This window comes from Lagopus leucura, unplaced genomic scaffold (genome assembly GCF_019238085.1).
Source record: "Lagopus leucura isolate 7727_CA_CO unplaced genomic scaffold, USGS_WTPT01 Super-Scaffold_1, whole genome shotgun sequence".
NCBI lineage: Eukaryota > Metazoa > Chordata > Aves > Galliformes > Phasianidae > Lagopus > Lagopus leucura.
Genome location: NW_024962250.1, coordinates 3,606,424 through 3,627,610, shown reverse-complemented (window position 1 = coordinate 3,627,610; position 21,187 = coordinate 3,606,424). Strand labels below are relative to the sequence as shown.

The 21,187-nt window shown below is 35.6% G+C and overlaps 1 protein-coding gene across 3 annotated transcripts in view; it reads left to right on the top strand.

The window, feature by feature from the left end:
- Positions 1–21,187, top strand: part of LRRC4C (leucine rich repeat containing 4C) — a 91,448-nt gene that overhangs the window by 50,134 nt on the left and 20,127 nt on the right. For 2 of the 3 annotated variants that reach the window (XM_042866274.1, XM_042866267.1), the window contains exons 3-4: positions 6,749–6,817; positions 20,044–20,151. The exons of the other annotated variant lie outside the window; for it this stretch is intronic. The gene's annotated coding sequence lies outside the window, so the exon portion shown is untranslated. The remainder of the gene's footprint in view (positions 1–6,748; positions 6,818–20,043; positions 20,152–21,187) is intronic. 3 annotated transcript variants of the gene reach the window in all.

Here is a 21,187-nt window from a genome sequence, read left to right as displayed (position 1 = left end):
TATGTTTCATTAAATGCTGTGTTGTTTCCTGAGACATTGCGTATTTGGGAAACAATGTGTCAAACCAACTGAGGAATATAGACCTAAAATGCATGTTTAAATTCTTTCTCAGCATCTCACTGGAGCTGATCCCAAACTGGCTCTATCTCAAATGTTCTTGCTGTTATTGTTTACCAGAGTAAATTATTCCCACCAGAAATTCTAAACTGATTCCAATGCTGTAAGACATCCCTCAGTATAAGAGTGTAGGCTTTGAATGAGGAAATAAAATGAAGTATATTCATTGATTCTTATTGAGTTTGTAGCAAGGTAAAATTTGATACTTTCATTATGTAATTACGAGGAGAACCATTACTGATTGGTTAAGTCATGCAATATCTGTTTTCATCTTTCTAGAGAATGAGGGATGATTTTTCCTCTCTGAAGTTTTACTTCCTGATTTCATTTATATCAGTGTGTTCAGTCACATAATTTATTCAAATAATGAATTTGACATAGTAATTTTGTATGTACAGCACATAGGATGTGATCAGATAAAACTTTGAGGGTTCAGGAGAAAAGCTGAAGGAAATCAGATTAAACCCTAGATCAAAATCATATCCTGTAAGGCTTTTGCTACTTCAACACATACTTCATCTTTAGAGGGCAGTTGATGTGATAGGACGAGAGGAAAGAATGTCAAGTTGCACCAGAGAAAGTTTAGATTGGGTATCAGAAATAATTTCTTCATGGAGGGTATGAACAAACACTGGAACAGGCTGTCTGGGAAATTTGTGGAGTCTCTTCCCTGGAGATATTTAAGATATGTGTGGATGTGGCTGACACTAACAGATATGTTTCCATGACAGGATTTGGTAAGTCAGGCTGGCAGTTGGTGTTCCCAACCTTGAGGATCTTTTTGATTGTACAATTTGTACAATTACCTGATTGTATGATTCCATTAAATAGTTTCTGTGAAGTTTTGCTGCACTTATTTGAGTAATAAGAATTCTGATAATGTGAGGGTCCAAATATTCTTGTGTTGTTTGAACTTACAAGGCTTTAAGTGATCAGTGATATCTGAAATTCAGACTTGTATCTTAGTGCTGCTTTCCATTTATTTTTCTTTTTTTTTTGTCTGGAAGCTCAACTCTTTGGCATAATATATACGTAAGAGGAAAAATTAGCTGCATTCTGGAGCTGAGACAAAGAAAATGATTTTTAGATAAGCTTACCATATTCATTTCATTCATCTATGTCATAGTGCCTATTACACCCTCAGCTCATAAAGGGCTTGAACCCACACTTAACTGATAAGTTAATCAGTAATGTTTCTTTATTCATTACTTTCACAATGTAGTGAGAGGGTCATAAGGCAGCTACAGCCTCAAAGGAAAATGATACAGTAAAAGATAATATCGAAAGGGATTTTTTTTTAATGTTTGTTTTCTTATGAGTAAAAGAAAAAATATACCTACTATCATAACTACTGAATTTGGTATGGGTTGCTTAATAGCATCCTGTTCTGTATCTGTATATCTGTATATCTTCAGAAAGTGTAGGGTTTGAGGAACTGAGAAGATGGTGTCCAGAGTTGTTTGGACGTTTGAGAGCATCAAGTGACCAAAGGTGAACATCTTGTCTCGATCCAATTTATAGGAGGGAGATAAGTTCTTTTAATATCTGTATACCTGGCGTGAGATTAAGAAACAGCTGTTCATATGTTAGTCCAACCAGTTTATTATAAATCCTAATCAGGAGATGGGGAAGGGAAAGAGGGCGATAGAGAAGATAGGAAAGGAGCAAGAGTTGCATAAAGCGGGGATAGTCACCACCAGGATCCTTCAGATTCTGCTGCAGATTCTGTTTTTCTCGTTGCCTCTGGCCTTGTCCATCTGTGTCCTTCAGACAAAGGATTTCACAATCCTTGCCCAGGATTTATCCATCAGAGTTCTCCAGAGAAAGGATTTCTCAACACCTGCCCAGGGCTTGCCTGGACTTGTTCATCTGCGTCCCCAGCAAGCTTTGAGAAGATGATGTTTTACAGAACAATATCTTACACATCTAGAACTGGATTCTAATGGGAAAGACTACAAGTGCAAGAAAACAAGATAAGCATCTATACTGTTTCTTAAAGAGACCTATGATAATCTAGATTTAGACTTTTGGAATTTTAAAATTTTAACTGCTTGCTTTAGTGATATATACAGTGTAAATGAAAGTATTTGCTGCAAGTATTGTTACAGCAAAAATATATGGTGTAAATGAGTATTTAAAATGAGTGGTGCATACAAGGAACTTGTCAATTTGTAAAAATCGGAACATTATCATTTCTTGCATGATATTCAGGGAACTGTGTTAAAAGGAAACAGGGCTAATCCTAATGAAACATGACCTCTCCACTGTGCCACACTACTGTAAACTGCAACTGTGACTGGTTGCTGAACTGGTGACATTTTGCAATTCAATTTAATGGATTCCAGCACTTGTTCAAGCAGCTGTTGAAACTTCCCATTGATTGCCCCGTTTCATCTTTTTATCTGCCTGCTTTCCATTTCAGCTATTGTTTCTTCATTCTGCCTCTTCTGATCAGGTGGACGACTAGCAAATGTCCTCTATCAAAATCCCAATATTGCATGTAATTTCTCTGCCATCTCAAGTTCACATTAGACTTTTGTCTAATAACTAAATCACACTTTACAGATAAAATGTGTTATTTACTTCCCTGTTTTTTTCCAGACTTGATCTACTCTTTGCTTCTTACTGAGTTTTGATTCTGTACTGCAGTTTTGTGTCATGGTTGAAATTTCTCTTTTTTTTTTCCTGCAAAGACGTTCTTGACAAAAGAGTTTAAGTTCCTCCTCTCAGCTTCTAAGAAAACTTAGATGACTGTGTTTGTTTTTTTAATTTTTTTCACCTTTTTTTGATGTTATGCGCTCTTGAATATGCCAGTAAAGCTGTCTGTGCTTATGTTTGTCTTTAAAATTAATGCCACATACTTATTTCACAGGATTATTGATTATGAATTAATGAATTCATTAATTAATGCTTAGGGAAAAAAATCTTCCTTTGTAGTGCTCATTTGGAAAGTTATGTAATAGTTAGAGCATTAAATTCATTTAATCTCCTGGATTTAAGCCCCAAATTGTAAGGAGTTATGGAGTTCCTTTTTTATTTTTCACACATGGTACTTCATGTCATGTCATGCCTATGTTAGTTCACTTCTCTGTTCTTCTATGAAATTATAATTTTTGTGTATACATGTATCCAAAATGATATAAAAATATATAATATTGAATTGCATATGAACCACTTCAATTCTTAACTATTAAATAACCCTCTTGAAAACTGTAGATTATTTTTCTTTTGACCTTGTCTGCAGTTTGGAAGCAAGGAGTGAAAATAAGCTTTTTGTAGTCTAGGCATATTTCCTGAGTCAGAGTCTTAAGTGAGCCAAACATAAGGAGGATTGCTTATAAATACTTTTTTTTGTACCATGAAATATTTAAATCCCAACTTGCTTTTTTAGTTCATGCTTTTTACTAAAGGGGAAAAAAATACCATACGAATTCTATGTGTTTGTCATAGCCTCAAACACAGCTAAGTCTGTGGAAAACATTTCAAGAATGCAGAATACAGCTGTGATAGAAAATACCAAAGAACAGTTGGTTGAATCCAGCCATAATTGTAAGTAGAGTTTCTAAACTGATGGAATCTGAATTTCAGCAGGTTCCTGAAGTTGAAGTCATCGTTCCTATTCTGATGACTATCATAGGTTACTTAAATATTGTAAGTAAAGAATAATTAGTAAATCAGTTTCATTCCTATACTAAAATCCACTTCAGTTTTGTGCGTTAACAAGAGTCTAGCCTTGAAATGCAAATAAAACTCACATATAAGTAAAAAATGACTTCATTAAGTACTTGTAAGACCAGGACTCAGGCATGGCATCCTCCTTGTGTTATAGCAAAATACTCCATTTTATTTATAGCTTATTTATGCTTTTAGCTTGCCATAATTTCAAGTGATTCCATTACCAACAGCACAAGAATTAAGAAGTAGGACAATTTAACAGCTGAAGTGGCTTTTCAGAAAATTACATAAGTTATTGTCATCATTCACAATTTGTCTAGCACCATTATATTTAATATAAGATGACTAACATCATTAAGGCTGAAATATTAGCCTATAGGAGGGGCAGCCAACAGGGGCTGTAGTTCTGTGCCCAAATGTTCTATCATTTCTATTTGTCAGGCAAGAAAAGATTGCTCCAGAACAGAGGAAGAACATTTACTTCTCTTTACAAATATAGACAGCCCAGATGCTGTGAGGCTATGAAACTAAAAGAATAGAAGAGGCAAGAGGTTTGTAATATGTCTTCAAACAAAATTAGAATTATTTGAGTTTAGGAAATAAAATTGTGAAATTACTAATAGACTTTCAGCAAATAACATTTGTAATACTGTAGTAAGAATTACTATGCACATCTCTTATGCTCCTTTACAGATATTGGAAACACAGTGCTCGCAGACTTTGACTAAATCTTTACTACTCCACTGAGAGTTAAATTCTTTAACCCTGTTATAATTAAAGCCTTGCAGTACAAAGTTATATAAAATACTCTATGCATTTTGTTATAATTAGAGACTGCTTCCTAATCTTCTGCGAAGATTGTAAGGATGAAAGGTTGAAAATGGAGAAATATATAAATGCATCATTTTTTTCTATATTTATATTTAATTTGAAGTGTTTCAATAATTTTTCAAGTAATCATTTATCAAATGTATCATAAATCAGATACATTTCTGTCCTGATCAAAATAATTCCATTATGAAGTCAAAAGGCCTAAATGTAATAAACATTTTATAAGATATGAGGGGGGAAAAAAAAAATCTAACCACACTTTTATTCTTTACCTGTAGTGTTTTCTCTTCTAAAACAGCTCCTTGTAGAAGTGTAGAGCAGGCTTATAGTAGGAATCTAGCTCTTTGGTTTTGACATTTTCACATGCTATTGTTACCTTTGTGGAAATAATGCATTTAATATTTCAGTTTTATATAAAAGCCTACTTTTGAGGTTTTTTTCTCAGTTTCCTGTTATTTGGGAAGCAAACATTGGGGAAAAAAAATAAGAGAAGTTTTATTTAATATAACATCTGCAAGGGAGGCACTGATTTATGGAAATGGTGATATAAAATCAGCTGTAAAGGAAGCCACTGACAGCCTAGACATAGGCATCTGATTTTCAAAATTTTGACCCTGGTTACTTCTGTGGCAATGAAAAATGTTAGTCCATAGGGACAGAGAGCCCTTGGTCTTCTACATTTCTTTTTTTCCAGCAGCACTACATTAAACAATTATTGTACAAGAGATTTTTGTTAATGGAAAAGTATAGTCAAAGAGATAATAAGTATTTAAAAAAAAGCATGAGGAAATGCTGTGGAAGTGGTAGTTTAATTCCTGAGACTTTTTGCTCTGTTTTTATTATTCTCTGTAGTTAAGTATTAATGGAGTCAGTGCCACTTAAGCAAAGACATTTGTATCATCTCACTAGCCTATATGGAATTAAGGAAGAATGAACTTCATCTCTAAATAAGCAGCAGATAACAATGCAGAGCGGCACAGAAATCATGGAATTTGCTGTCAGTGTTTGTGTGATACTTGCTAATTTACATGGGCATTTTCAAGTGATTTGGTGGCTAGGATTCCTTGGGGGCAGTTCACTCAGGCGCTGAAACTCAATCAATGTTTAAATGGTTGTACTCTTCGAGTGGCTTTAAAAAGTCCTAAGTAAGTAGATGTTTTCATAATTAATACAGTAACTGCAAATCATGCAAGGATCATTTATTTTTCAGAAGAAGATAAAACAGCATTCTTATTTGGCTGGGCATCTTGCACTGTTTGTTAGTACTGTGAAGAAATGTAAAACGCAGATTGTTGGATTAAGACAAGCAATTACTCACTGATCTGGATGTCTCTACTCCTTTAGTTGATAATGCATCTGTTGTGGAGGAAATACATTGATCTGGAACTCTGAGATCTGAATTCTTCTCTCCAGTAGCTTCTGCAGCATGTCACCCTTCTGTGCTCTGATTCCCCTTTGGCTAGAAACAGGGCAGGCAATGCCTCTTTTCAAAATAACATCTAATAACCTGTTTTCCAAGACGCAGTATGTTGTTTCCATCCTCTGGAAAATCCTATTATATTTTTCCTTCTTAATGTTCTAGATATGTGTTAAAATATGATTGTTAAAGTTTTTGTGCAATGCCAACATATCAGTAAAAGGGTGTAGGGATGCTGCTTTGCTCCTGTTGGTTTTTTTTTACTCCTTCTGATTATATACGGAGAAAAACGGCTAGATCTTTGCCACACTGATGCAATAAATACCTGCATTCATTTGATTGCTGACAAGATCTAATAAATGTGGAATTTTAGGGCTATCTGATGTCTCCTTTCATGACAGGAAGGAAGGTGATGTTCTGACAAAGGCATAAAGTGGAAGCGAAAGATAAGTCATCTGTTCCCGCCTCATTTATTTCCTGCATGCTTTTGAAAGGATAGCTGAAGTCAAATAGTCCTTTTTAATTTTTGTGACCAATAACTTTCTTTGGTAAACTGTTGGCTTCATTAAAACAGGTTAGGTTTCACCATTGCAAGCTCTCGCCCTTTTGTACGTAATGCCTCTTTTTAAAAATATTCTTATTGTATATGAAATAAGTAAATAACATATTTACATTGGATTCAAGTATTTAAATATATTTCTCTTGCAGAGTTTCTGGAGGGCAAGATGCAAAATGCAACTCTAAAAACTTCTAGGCATATGGAAACTCCAAACTGAAGTAAGAGGAAAAGAGACTGTCATCTCAGACTTCTTTATAGTAAGCTCTTGAGATTGTCAGCACTGCAAAAATCATCTTGTAATGAACAAAGTCCACTTAAAGCTGATTCAGACTTCATAGAATGAGTATTATTGCTTGACCTAACATTGCTGTTGTCACCTATTTTACCTGCCCTTTTGGTTCCTTGTTTATTTTTTTACTCTGCCCAACTTGTGCAGTAAAGCAGTTTGGTTTTTTTTTGTTTTTTTTTTTTAATCCAGGGTCTTTTGACTGAATCTAAATAATATCCCTCCACTTCTGTCCAGTTTAATACCTTACAGCCTCATGGATTTACATTAGCAAATGGTTTAATTTGTAGAAATCATAGAATTGTTTGGGCTAAAAGAGACCTCAAAGATCGTGTAGTTTCAACCCCCTCCCCCCCTGCCGTGGGTACAGCCACCTTTCATTAGACCAGGTTGCCCATAACTCCATCTACCCTGGTCTTGAGTGCATCCAAGAATGAGGCATCAACTGCTTATTTGTGTTTTCAGAATAGGTATATGTGTTAATGAAAAAAATGCTACTATTCAAAGAATTAAGAGTGGTACAGCAGTTTTGCATATATATTATTGCAGGTTGTTACTTTAAACAATGGAAAAAAGATTGTTTTTTTTTAACTGAACATGAGATATTCCAGTTTTTTATGTTTTGCTTTAGTAATGGAACCATGAATAAGACTGTTCACTTAAATAATTCCACCCAGACTTTGCATTGAGTGAAGGCTGTAGGAGATGAGCAAGCTTGGTAAGAGCAGTCATATAAAACAGAGCTTATTGCTAAGATGCAGGCATCCTGAAACCACGATCTTAGATACGCAGGGCAATATAAAGCATATAGCTAATTCCCTCTGCTTGGCTTGTTTGAAAATCTTAGCTTTAATGTAATTAAGGAACATACTGATCTCTAGTTGCTTTAATGGCTTGAGTATCATGCACCTAGCTGACAGTTTCAGCGTTTCTGCATTGTCTCCACTTTGATTAGACCCAGTTACATTTATTTAGCAGGTTGTTTGATCAATTAGATAATGAACCTTAAAGTCACCTTCTTGCTTTGAACAACAATGAACAGCTCCTCTAGAAAGAAAAGGAGAGAAACCTGTGTAAGTAAGCTCTCAGCGCACAAAAATATCCAGGGTATTTTGCAACACAGGACTGAAAAATATTTTAAACTCTTAAGAATAGAAGATTAACAATTCAGTGAAATTTAACTATGAGGCTTTTTAGTGTGAATTATCTTCTGTTTACGTCTAGATCTGTGTTGAATAGGAGAGAGGTGCTTATCATTGAATCAGCTTTGCTCTTCATTGATTTCTCTGTCATCAGAATAAGACTAATTCTGAGTGACTCCAAATGTTGTGTGGTGGCCTTGCAATGCTATCATAAAATATTTCTATGTATTACATAAATAGCAGTAAATAAAAGCAGAAATGAACAAGCAACAGCTTAGTAGAAAAATCAAAAAATTTTGAGAAGTGAAAGTTCCTTTTCAGACAACTGGAAACTGATGTTTTTGTTTATTTTATCTCTGGCATTCTGTTTGTCTGCACTATTAATCTATTCATTTCTACATTTAAAGTATATTTTCTAAACTTATGTGATTTTACATTTCCTAAATATGAAACTAGCATGCTCCAGAATTTTCTACTTGCAAATTATTATCAAATATTGCTCTTTATTGCCATTAAAGGCAGACTCAGAATCGCTGCTTCTTTGCACACACATGGAAATGCTTTCAAACTGCATATGAAATATAACTAAATGTACCTGGTTTTATTCACAAAGCAGGGCAGAGAACTTTAAAGAGATGTTTGCTGTCTTTTTACTGCAGGATAAACAAATGCAGTTGATGATCCAGCTGTAGTTCTGAGAATTTTATTTTTGCAAGTAAAAAAGAAATACTTTGTGTGCTCTGAAAATACATGTGACCAGCAGTCTATTTCTCTTTGACATTGCTTAATGATCTTGATTCAGCTTTATTTAGCGGGAAAGCTGAATTAATGAGCAATTTTGTTTTTGCTTCACAAGTAATATTGAAAAAGGCCTGAAATTTAAAATCATCCTAAATTACCATTCACAGTAAACTCACTACTACTCTGTAAGAGTGTGAGATACATCAAGCTGTACACCATTTCAAATGGGATCTTAGCCCCCATCTTGTCAAATTTGTGGAACTAGTAACAAAGCTGTGTTAAGGTTCATCTTGTTTTTTTTGAGAAGGTCATGTTATGGCATATGGAAAAATAAATATTAGACAACAAGAAAAAGGAAGCAATTTTGAGGGAATGGCTGATCTGTCTACCTTTAGATTTTGTTCAACTTCTGTGTTCTGCTCTGGAATTTGAGCTGTTGACAGTTTGCATAATACTCCTCTGCACTGAATTTGGGGATAAAAACAAAGAAATAGTATTTAAAGCAAAAGAAGTTGCAGTATCAATTAACATGACCCTTAAAATTTTACAGATACAATCATAAAATCAATAATTCAAGCACTGAGAATTCAAACTGAATTCAAGCACTTATTTCCCTGTGGGCATTTAACTTTGTCCAAGAAAATACTTAAACAACAATCAACAAAAACATTTTTGACAGCTGTTCAGTGTCATTTAAGAGGCAGAAACTTAATCCAGAAAGCATAGGAATAGGAAGAAGAATTTGTGTGTTCACCATGCACAAATATGTTAAGTTTGTTCAAATATACATCTCTATAGCACTCTCAAAAATTTCTGTTCTTTGAATTCTCTAGTCACATGAAGGTTATCTTTGAAACATGTTGTGTGGGGAAAGAAATCCACTGTTTTTTATTTTTCTTATTTTACGGTGTAGCAATGATAGGGTATAAACCATTTAGGAATAGGAAAATAAATTGTTTCCATCAATTCTAGGGTTGGGTAAGGTGGAATACTAATATTACTCAGATATTTTGTTTGCATTGCAATAATGAATAGTGCACTGTCTGGCAGTGTTCCACCAGATGTTTGTTTGCTTTTTTTTTTTTTTTTTTTCAAGCTCCAAAACCATTTGTTGTCTATTATTTTACTCCATTATTAGAAAACATCTCCATTGACTCAACAAATCTTTCTATATTGCTTGAATTAAAGGAGAGATTTTGAGGGGTGTATGAAGGTAAATATATACATACATTAAAAAAAAAAAAAAAACCCAAACACCTAAGGAAATACCTTATTTAACCAACTGGTACCAGTAACATTAAAACTTCCCAGTTCCCTTCAACCCAAGCTGTTCTATGATTCTATGATCCCACTCAGTATGCAGACAGCAATCCAATTAGGAAAGGGTTAATTATGTTCTCATGGCTCCATCATCAGCAATGTTAAATATTTGAGAGTTCTGTCTTGAACATCATTCACTTCTTGTGGGATATGCCCTCCATTTGCATTTTGTCAACACTTGTTTTAAGTTGAAAATTGATGTAGAAATTCAAAATCAAAAAGGTACACCTCCATATATCTCAGTGTTGGTTATGTATTAGCACTTTCCTTTTTATTCTAATATCAACATGCTGTCTCCTTTTTCAGTTCACTAGGAGTCCTTTCTCCACCTAAAATGTATTATGTTGTTAATATTTCTGGTCTCTTGCTTCTGGCATCATTTCTTAAGATCAGTATTCTGTATCCTTCTCCTGTAGTAGCGCAGAGTGGATATGTAGGAAGGGATATAGGAAAAGAACACAAGCATAACAGTATATTGAATTAGTCTCCACTATTAAAATTAGGACTTCTTTGGGATTTTATTGTTGAGCAGTTTTGAGCAGTTGGTAGTTTTTCATTCTAACAGCTTGTATCTGTATAGTATTTGGTGCAAGTTTACTCAAGTATCTGTCTTATCAGTATTCTCATTCTAACCATGATAACTCAAACACACCAAAGATCTAGAGCAGATCAACTACCTAGACTTCTTCCCCTAACTAGGTATTTGTCCAGTCTTTGAATATTTTGAGCCTAGATGAATATATGAATGAAAAGTGGCTTTATTTTTATCAACTCTTACTGGATTGCTTTCCCAAAAAAACCTACATGTTTTCAGAAATAATGTTTCTTCTAGCATTCTGATACATTCTCTTCAAACTACCTAAAGCTTTTATAGGGAGAAACAGCAAAAGCTGGTCAATTCCTGATTTTTTTCTATATAACATTTTTGTATAGACTTTGATTATTTTGCTCTTCTCTGCTTATTTTTCAGAATCCTAGCAGACTTGACTATGTTCCATGCAGAATCTTTTCCAGGTCTTTTATCTCAGCTATTCACTGTAAACATTCCTTTGTTTTGTATCCTTTTAAAATGTGGCACAGTATTCAAGAAGTAGGAATGCTAAGCATTTTAAAAGGGACTGTCAATGTTTTTGTTTTTTGTTTTTTTTTTTTTTTTTTCCTCTAGAGGTTCCTAACATTAATGTATTTTTGATTGCACTTAAATAATATTCATAGACTTATAACTTCAGAATCTGCCTCTGCACAGCTTTTCCTCACTTCACAAAATATATTTTTCTATATTATCTTCAACTTCCTGCAAACTGTCCCATTCTTCTCACGTCGTCATTTATCACTAAAACTGACTGTACTGAAACTCATTACTGGAAAAAAAAAAAAAAAAAAGAAAAGAAAAAAAGAAAAATAGGACAAATAGATATTAATGGAAGAATGAAGTTTACTAATTTCATATGACCTAGGAAGTTGGAGATGCTTTCAAATAAGTGAGGGTAAAAGAAGTTGAAATATTAAGGTTCTTGAGCTGTTGAGTAAACCAACATCACTCCTTACATAAGCCTTTGTGCAACAAAAAGCTCTTGGAGAATCAGTTTAAGCCAAGCCTACAGAGCTTCAAAGTTGCATGCTCCAGGGCCATCAGGCCTCTTAGTTTGCAGCAGATAGAAGGATGTATTTAGATTCAGCCTCAGAATGGTGCTGACACACTTTCTGAGCTTCCAACTACATTGGAAGCCTAACAAATTTGCCTTTTTGCCAAGGATTCTGTTTAAAAAAAAAAAAAAAAAAAAAAAGTCTTGTAAAATTCCTGACCAGTCTTACGATTCAGCCCACTAAGCGTAAAATCAAATGTAGGAGTTAGACATTATCTCTCAGTGAGGCCTGTTGATATTTTTAAATATGATTAAAAATAACAAAAACCAGGGGATATTTACACATGTAGCTACTTCTGCAGGAAAAAAAAAAAAAAAAAGGTACAGAAATGTGGCCAGTAGACTTTTTAAAGTACAGATAGCATAATGACTGACTGCAGTAAGGTTATATAGTTTGACACTTAGAAATAATATTGCATTATGAAATCATAAGAATTGTCAATAGCAGCACAATGACTTACCAAGGCAGGTAACTCATTATCATGACCTAAATATAAAAGAAGTAGGATTGGCTCTATTGAAGATATTAAGGCATCCTAAGAGAAGAAAACTACCAGCAGTTAAGTTTACAGAAGTCTATTGAGAAGCATGTATATTTTTAACTGTTGTTTTGTTATTTTCTATGCAATAATAAAGTCTAATCACAGGAAATGCTTAAATTTTTTACTCTGCCTTGTGTTTAGTGAGTCCTGGGAAACATGCCTGCTCACACAGTGTTACTAATAATAAAATAAATTATTAAAGCTGACAGAATTTTTATAGCTAATGCGTGTGCTTTATGCACACTCCACTTTCTTCAGCCTAGGCAATGAACAAAAAACAATCAGTTTCTGTTTCTCTTATTCATGTGCCAGCACAATGTTATTATTTGTAATCATAAAATTGCCGGAAATCTTAAAATGCAAAGAAGAAATAGTGGAAAAACAGGCAAATAATCTCTTGGGTTTAAATTAGATTTTCTGTTGACAGTATGTTCTTGTAATATTCCTTTCTTTAATGGAAAATATAAATATCTAAATAATAATAAAATGTTCAATGGTTTTTCATAATTATTAAGATTGACAACACTCTTCTAATAAACAAAAATTCATTTGTTTGTACATAGGAGAAAGTGGTATTTTTAACTTGAGATCTTAAACTCAAAAAAGATTTACAAAAACATTTGATAAAATAAATAATTTACCTGTAATCTCAAACACTAGGGGAAATGGCTTCAAGAGGGTAGATTGAGGTTGGATATAAAAAAGTCTTTTGGAACAGGTTGTACAGAGAGGTGGTTGATCCCTCATCCCTGGAGACTTTCAAGGCAAGACTGGATAAGGCTCTGGGCAACCTGATGTAGCTGTTGTGTTCCTGTTCATTGCGGAGGAGTTGCACTAGATGACCCAAAGGTCCCTTCCAACTCTTAGGATTCTTTGATTCTATGTACTTAGGCTGCTCTGAAAGTAATGCTTCCTATTTATTTCCATGGAAACCAGAACAGATACAAAGAGCACAATAGCATTATGTGAGCAAATTCTGAGATACAAAAAACTATATTTTTCAACATTGTCATCACCATTAGCTGTGCATTTTTTTCCATGACTGCAGTCATAGGAATTCAAATTGCTTTTGTATGCCAAACAGTTTTACTCAAAAACTTCAGACCATGCTTAAAATGGCCATTATCTGTCTGCTTTATTCCTCATTATCCTTACCCACTTTTGGGGTATGAATAGCTATTGCTGCAGTATGTGATTTTTTTTCCTAAGTTTACCAAGGGAGGATTCTACTGTGCAGAAATGTGTCATCAATTTAAAAGGATTCTTCTCTGTATGAAACAATGAAACTATAAATTATCAAAACAAAACTGAAATGTCACCTTAAACTAATGAAATCCATCATCAGACAACACAGAGCTGACACTTCTGTGAGCCCCTTTAAAACTCAGATTAAGAAGAGAAAATTAAGCTTGAAATGGAGAGGAAATAATAGTATCTCTCTTCTCTGTGACACAAGTTGAGAACAGTATGTTGATTGTTCTCAGACAAGCTGATCTCAGTGGTCCTCAAAAATTGCTTTAAAAGGCTGGTAATGTTATCTAGTGCTGGAGTGGAAAAATACTGATATAGATATGAAAGCAAGAAGAAATATAATTTGATTACAATTTCAGCTGTCTGAGGAGCTTCACCTTTCAGGTTGTAATGAACTAGTATATTCATCACAGAATCACAGAGTGTTTTAGGTTGGAAGGGACCTTCAAGATCATCTAGTTCCATCCCCTGTGCCATAAGCAGGGTTGCCTCTCCCTAGATCAGGCTGCCCAGGGCTCCATCCTTGAGAACAGAATATCTGTTTGTCTTGCGGCTGATCCATAGCCTTGCTACCATATCTCTCCTGTAGGGACACAGCTGCAGAACTGCCATACTAGCTCAACCTCATGGTTATTCTAATCCAGTTTCCTATCTCTGGGAGTGGGCAGTACTGATTGCTGCAGTGGAAAGTATAAAAAAAGCCTGCACAGATGGCTCTTATAAAATAACCTGTGCATGCGGGAGTTTTCTTTTAAATTCATTTAAATATATCAAGGCCTGCTTAGAAATTGAGGTGTTTCTAGCTTTTAAATTCACATTATTAAAAGTTAAATTTCAGATCAGCTTGGGTGTTCACAGTATCAGCAAACACCCCCTGATCCATGTGTTTAAAACTAAGTCATGAGTGGGGGCCTGTCCTGTTCAATATCTTTATTGATAACCTAGACGAGGGGATTGAGTGCACCCTCAGTAAGTTTGCAGATGACGTCAAGTTTGGTGGAGGTGTCAGTCAGTCTGAGACTCTTCAGAGGGATCTACATAGGCTGGATCACGGGGCTGAGACCCATGGGATGAAGTTCAACAAGCCAAGTGCCGGGTCCTGCACTTTGGCCACGATGACCTCAGGTAATGCTGTAGGCTCGAGGCAGAGTGGTTGGAAGACTCTGTAGAAGGAGAGGACCTGGGGGCATTGGTTGACACTTGGTTGAACATGAGCCAGCAAATATGCCAAGGTGACCAAGAAGGTCAATGACATCCTGGCTCATATCAGAAATAGCCTAAACAGCAGAAGCAGTGAAGTGATCACCCCTGTGTTTATTTTTGGGCCCCTTGCTAGAAGAAAGGCATGAAGGCCCTGGAGCATGCCCAGAGAAAAGAAACAAAGCTGCTGAGGTGTCTCCAGTACAAGTCTTAGGAGGAGCAGCCGAGGGAGCTAGAACTGTTTAGAGTGGAGAAGAGCAGGCTCAGGAAGCATTTTATCACTCTCTGCAGCTCCCTGAAAGGAGATTGTGGCTAGGTGGAGGTTGGCCTCTTCTTCTGTGTAACTAGTGACAGGACAAGAAGTGGTGGCTTTAAGTTGCTCCAGAGGATATTCAGGTTGGATATTGGGAAAAATGTTTCTGAAAGTGTGGTCAGGCATTGGAATGGGCTGCCTGAGGTGGTTGAGTCACCATCCCTGGAAACATGCAAGAAATGCTCTGGTGTTGTACTAAGGGATGTGGTTTAATGGGGAAGTACTGTTGACAGGTGTATGTTTGGACTGGATGATCTTGGAAGTCTTCACCAACCTTAGTGATTCTATGATTCCATGACTGCTAGTATTGGTGTTACCTCACACTGCTCAGAGACCAGATCAGAGACCAGCTGTTTTTTTTTTTGGGGGGGGGAAGGGTGTCAGTACTCAGAGGTTCCCTACTGTTACGGAAGCACTGATTTGAGGAACTGGGGAACTGTTTCTGAGCTGTAGCTTATTTGAATAAAGGTTTTAAGTTTTCTATAGGGGCACTTCTGCATTGCTGGAAAATACTGCATTAGGCTGTGCAAGACTGCAAAGAATATATATTTATAATATTTAGGCCAAATCCTGAGGTTAGGATCTTCAGCTGCTTTTAGCTTCAAATAGAAATGGGAACTTCAACTTAGTCTTTGCACACTCCAGTGTTTCTCACTCAGCTGCTTGTGAGAGTTTGGATGTAATTTTGCCTTGGGCATGGAGCCAGCCTCTGCAACACTGAGAGAAGTGATAGTTCAGGGGTGCTCTTTTACTTCTTTTCATCACTGCTGAGTGTTGTTTTACTTTCCTCATTTCAGAAAGAAACCGATCATCCAGTATGTGGGCTGTCATCAGCTCCCTCCCTTCCTCTCTCATTTTCTTCTGTAGTACAACCCAGGGGTGACTTCTAGTACTACACAGTTTCCATACCCTGGTGTTCTGCCCCCTTGCCTGCAGTGCATGCCATGAATCCCCCTCAGCAGACACACTACTGCACAGGGTGCAATTGCTAAGGCAGCAGCTGTGCTTAAATAGAGATCTAGCAATCTGCTGTGTACAAGTAGAGGTTTCAGCTTATTGGATAAGGTTGCAAAACCCATGACATCCAGCATCTTGCTTGAAGCAATGACCCATACTTGATGTTTCAAATGAAGCTGAAAGTACCTAACAGTGTAACTTGGGAATTGGATGTGGCAGAAGCAAAAGATTTAGTTTACCTTTTCTGCTGGCCTATGAATCGAAAGCACAGTTACTTCTTTAACAGGCTATAGAGGCATCAGTCCCTTCTGTGTCTGTAGTGGAACTGCAGAACAATTCAGGTCTAGGAAAAAACATGGTCAGAGAGAGTACATGTGCAATTCAGACTTGCTGGAAAATGTCTTTTCTATCTTTCTATCTAAATCTACAGGCAGGTTAGAATTGCCTTGGCCAAGATACCAAAACTTATTGAATTACATGCTGTTCAAACTAGCACACTGTGCTGTTAACATTGTTTCATTATGTTTTATTACTGATTGCAGGACCGCTGGTATGGAGCACAGTGTGTTCAGATAAAGCTCCTCTGAAGCACCAATTTGTTGAAACAGTGGAACCGATAGTGATGTACCGATTAAGATAGCTTTAATGGGTTATAAAAGCACTGTCCATCCTACAGATGGTCTTAGAATACTGATTGTGGTTTCCATGTTCTAGTCATCATGCAATTTTAAAAATAATTATATTTGTTGTTATTGCCTGTGATATTTTTTCTTAAACTGTTTGCTAGTGATAATAAGACTAAAATGTTCTCTACGGTGAATTTCATTTGATTTTCAGAATCTCAGAAGGACCGAAATCACAGGTCAGAAAGAGATTTGAATTTTTGATCATGCAGTGGTTCAGAATGTTTCAATGCATGCTGAATCCCAGCCCCAGTAATCTGTTCATTTTTGATAGGCTACTGGATGCCATTTCAAATGAAAGGTAAAATCTAGAACCTCTATTACCTTGTGGACATAGAGATACCAATGGTGTAGCAAGGACTAACAAGCTCTCGGGTCTTCATTGGAGAAAGATTTTCTGATTCATTTGTTGTTGGATTTATTATTATTATTATGAAGATCTTTATTTCTTTGTTGGTAGACTCATTTTCCAACTCTGTTCTGCCCAAAGGATGAACTAGGACTCAAAAATTTCATCCGTTAACGTAATGAAAACATTGAGCTAGCTTGAAAAATGTGGATTTTTCAATCACATGGGAACATATATTTGTCAATTCCAGAAGATGCACTTGGAGGAGATTTTGATTGATTCTGGGGACTGGAATGGAAATCTCTCATTTGTGTCTGGCTAAATACAGACACCACTAATTAGGAGAATGCTCTTTTGGTTCATTGTGCAGATATTAGCTTCATTTCAGTGGAGGCAAAATCTTGGATCCTTGATTCAAAAATAGGTATTGCAGACATTCCATGGAGGAAAACTCTTTGAAATATCTCCTTGGGAACATGTAGTTCCCTGCATTTGTGCTTAACAGTAGAGCGTAATTAGATTTCAAATTAATGTATCATGTGACTACCCTCAAACAAGACTAGGTTACGGTGAGTTAATTTCCTCTTTTGAGACCTTAGTTCTACATTCTACTTCTATTTTAAGCATATGTGTTTGAGATATACGTATGACTCGTATGTTTATACGTATGTGTATTCACATCTCAACTAATAGAATAGATAGTTAGTTGACCTCACGTCTTTGGCAAGAAGAAACAGCATTTGTAAATGTCATTATTTGTTTGAAACAAACATCCAAAGGGCTGGTCCTAGCAGCTTTAAGGCATGATTGTTCTATGAAATAGAAAATGTTAACAAAGACACTCATCTTCCCATTTCGTTACCTCTCCCCAGAAGCAGTTGTTTCTTTTGCATGGAACACTATTCAAGTTGTTGAATTCTAGTCTCCCAGGACTCTCAAAGGATTGGTAATGATTTCAGACCCTCTGTGTAAATTTCCGTTGCACAAGATAATTTTGTGCTTTCTCAGCTCCATAATTTTTCATGTTTCTGCAGCACTAGTAAGAATTAAAAAGCAAAAAGACCAAATTAGAAATAGAGGAAATCATAATATGATTTATTCTATTCTAACTTAGAAATAGGTGCTCTATATGTTCTTCACCTAAACTCAATGTAAGGTGGCTTTGAAAACTCCATGAAAATTACAACAGATAATGCAATAAGTCACAAAAAGTAACTGTATCATATCTTCAAAACTAGGTAAATACCTTGTTCCTGCTTTAGGAATGGAAGATTTGATCATGATGAAGTATGCTGGCCTCAGTCCTTTCCATCACCAAAAATCTATGTGTAATCTTATGTGTTATGATACATGAGAAAATATATGTGAGTGGGAGAGAGTCTGGATATAACTCTTAACAGAGATTAGAAGGATAGGGATCTTGTAGAAACTGAATAGAACTGCATTTCTATGAAACCGTTATGAAAATAAAGTGTCCTTCTAATGGTTTTACTGGGGAAATCATTTCTTCCATAGAACCTAATTAAAAATTATTTCTTTTAGATAGTTATTTGGAGTTATCTTGTAGGATGGTTAAAATTCCCTTGTAAGGCCTATAGGAATAAAATTCTTTAGATTTCTGTCCCCAGGCTGTGCAAAAAGTATTTCCAGGCTTCTGAAGAGTTTATTATCATCAAAGCCACTGTGTACATTTCAATGCATTGCATAACAGGCTATTGTTCAGTAAACTCTATTGGCAGAGTTTCTGGAGTAGGAGAGGAGATGAATTAAAAATAATAATAAAAAGCAAAAATCAAGAATAAAAATATATACTAAGAAGACAACTTAAAAAGAAAATATGGCTTCTAATTCAATCAAAATTAATTTTCTACAGCAAACCCTATGTATTTTATCACTGTCTTCAACTTAAATTACAGACGTATCAGGTGATCAAAGGAATAATCAACAGCAAATAAGTGTTTCTATTTCATTCATAATTACAAAAGGGCATTTTACAAGTTTAGTTTGCAGGGATGCAACCTTTTTATTTATTGCTTTTTCATACCACATGAGTCAGTGGCTCTAGTGAACCAGATATGGCTGTAGCGATTAACTGAGATTAGTTTTTTTGGTTTTTTTTTTCAATCTCACTCTGACCCTTTAGAAAAAAAGACTATGTAGCTCTATGATCTTGAGACAGGAAGCTACTCTGCTGATTTTCAAGATCAAATCAGCGTCAGATCTGGCCACGTAATATCCCCCAGCATCTTTCAGCAGCAGGATGTAAGTTTATAACCTTTAGTATTGCAACAAAACTTCTGCTACGTGTATTGCAGGAATAACTTGGTCAGTTGTGCTATAGGAATATCTTCTTCATGTAAGAGCTGAAGCTAATCGCAAATGCAGCATATACCATTCAGGTTCCCTGTAGATGGAAATAGGGTAAATAAAATCATAGAGTCTTACAATCATAAAATTGTAGAATCATAGATTCACAGAATGTCTTGGATTAGAAGGGATCTTTAAGATCATCTAGTTTCAACTCTCTTTCCTTGAGCAGGGTTGCCCCCACCAGATCAGACTGCCCAGGGCCCCATTCAACATGGCTTTGAATGCCTCCAGGGATTGGGCATCCACAGCTTCTTTGGACAACCTGAAATAAACAACAGTTTACAGGACAACCTGTAAACTGCTACAGAAGACAAGTTTTAATTCTAGTTGGACATACAAATTCACTGCTGTGTCCAGCTTGCAGAAAGTGTATGATGATGTTTTAATTGTATTGGGAAGACGTATTTTATAAGTACAATCTTAGTTATAAGTACAAACTTGAGTTATATTTCATTTGTCCTGAAAGTGGTTATCCTCCAATCACCTGGATGGGAAGCAGAGACTACAAGGTGACTTGGCTGACCAATCATTCACTTCATACTGTATTTTGAAGATCAGGGTCATACTTGTTTTGAGCAAGAGAAGAGAAACCTGTTTATTTGATTAATGCTAACCTACATGCCTTTTCCTGTCCCTCGTTATAGCCATACTGCATCTGCATCACAACACCAGCAGTTCATATGGCATCATTATATATTGGTTGAAAACACTGAGTGAAGCATTAGGAATATGGGAATGATCTTGGCTCACAGGTCAGTATGTGAGGTACCTATTTTATATTTTCAGTCTCTAATTCACTCCTGTACCACCATTGCCCTGAGTTCTAAAGAATTCTAAGATCTATATATATGTTACCTAGACTATGCTTTTAGATTTCCTTTTAGTTACTGTGAATGTATAAGTTTATTATGTTCTTTGTCTGAAAAGACGGACTTTTAGCATCCATTTCTCCTGAATTTATCCAAAACTTGGAAATTTAATTAGGGGTCAAATTCTCCTGCCATCAGAAATACTTTCCCGTAATAATCTAGTCAGAGATACTTCAGTACATTTTCACTTCAGATGTTAGCTACAGATCTATAGTTTAACAGTGTATATTTGGTTTGAAAAAAAACCAAACACCATTTTAACATAAAATTAAAAAAAAAAAAAGTGAATTTACATGTACTTTTTTGCTAAATCTTTTTCGCTGCACCTTATCTGAACAGTATAAATTTTAATTTTTATTACTGTTGGATAATCACACACATCAATTTTGGTTTTAAAATTCTTTTTCTTATTATGTTTAGTTACAAAAACAGTCGGGCTATAGCATCGACATCATTTTTATACAGTTTTTCTCTACTTTCATGAGGCCCTCATGCTTGTATCAAAGCTCAGTCTTAAAGCAAAGTTCTCATGACATAGAGTAAGTAATTAAAGCTTTCATTTGTCATAAGTCTTTTTGGTGTTTGATGAGGAAAAAATGAAACAAACCTTTCATCTAATATTATACAGTTGTCCACAGAGTTGCTCAAGTAATAATGTATAGGCATGCATGAGTGTTCCTTATGTTTCTATATGCTATGCTTAAGCTCTGCAAAGCTACATACAGTGCTCATCTTTTTTCATAGCATGTTCAACTCTACAAAACAAAAAAGGAGGTCATTAACAGCTTTAAGGTTGGAGCAGCCTGGGCTGCAATGACCGTGCCCTGGTGAAGTTCGTGACCTCACAGAATCACAGAATAGCCAGGGTTGGCAGGGACCTTAAGGATCATGAATCTTCAACCCCTGTGCCGCATGCAAC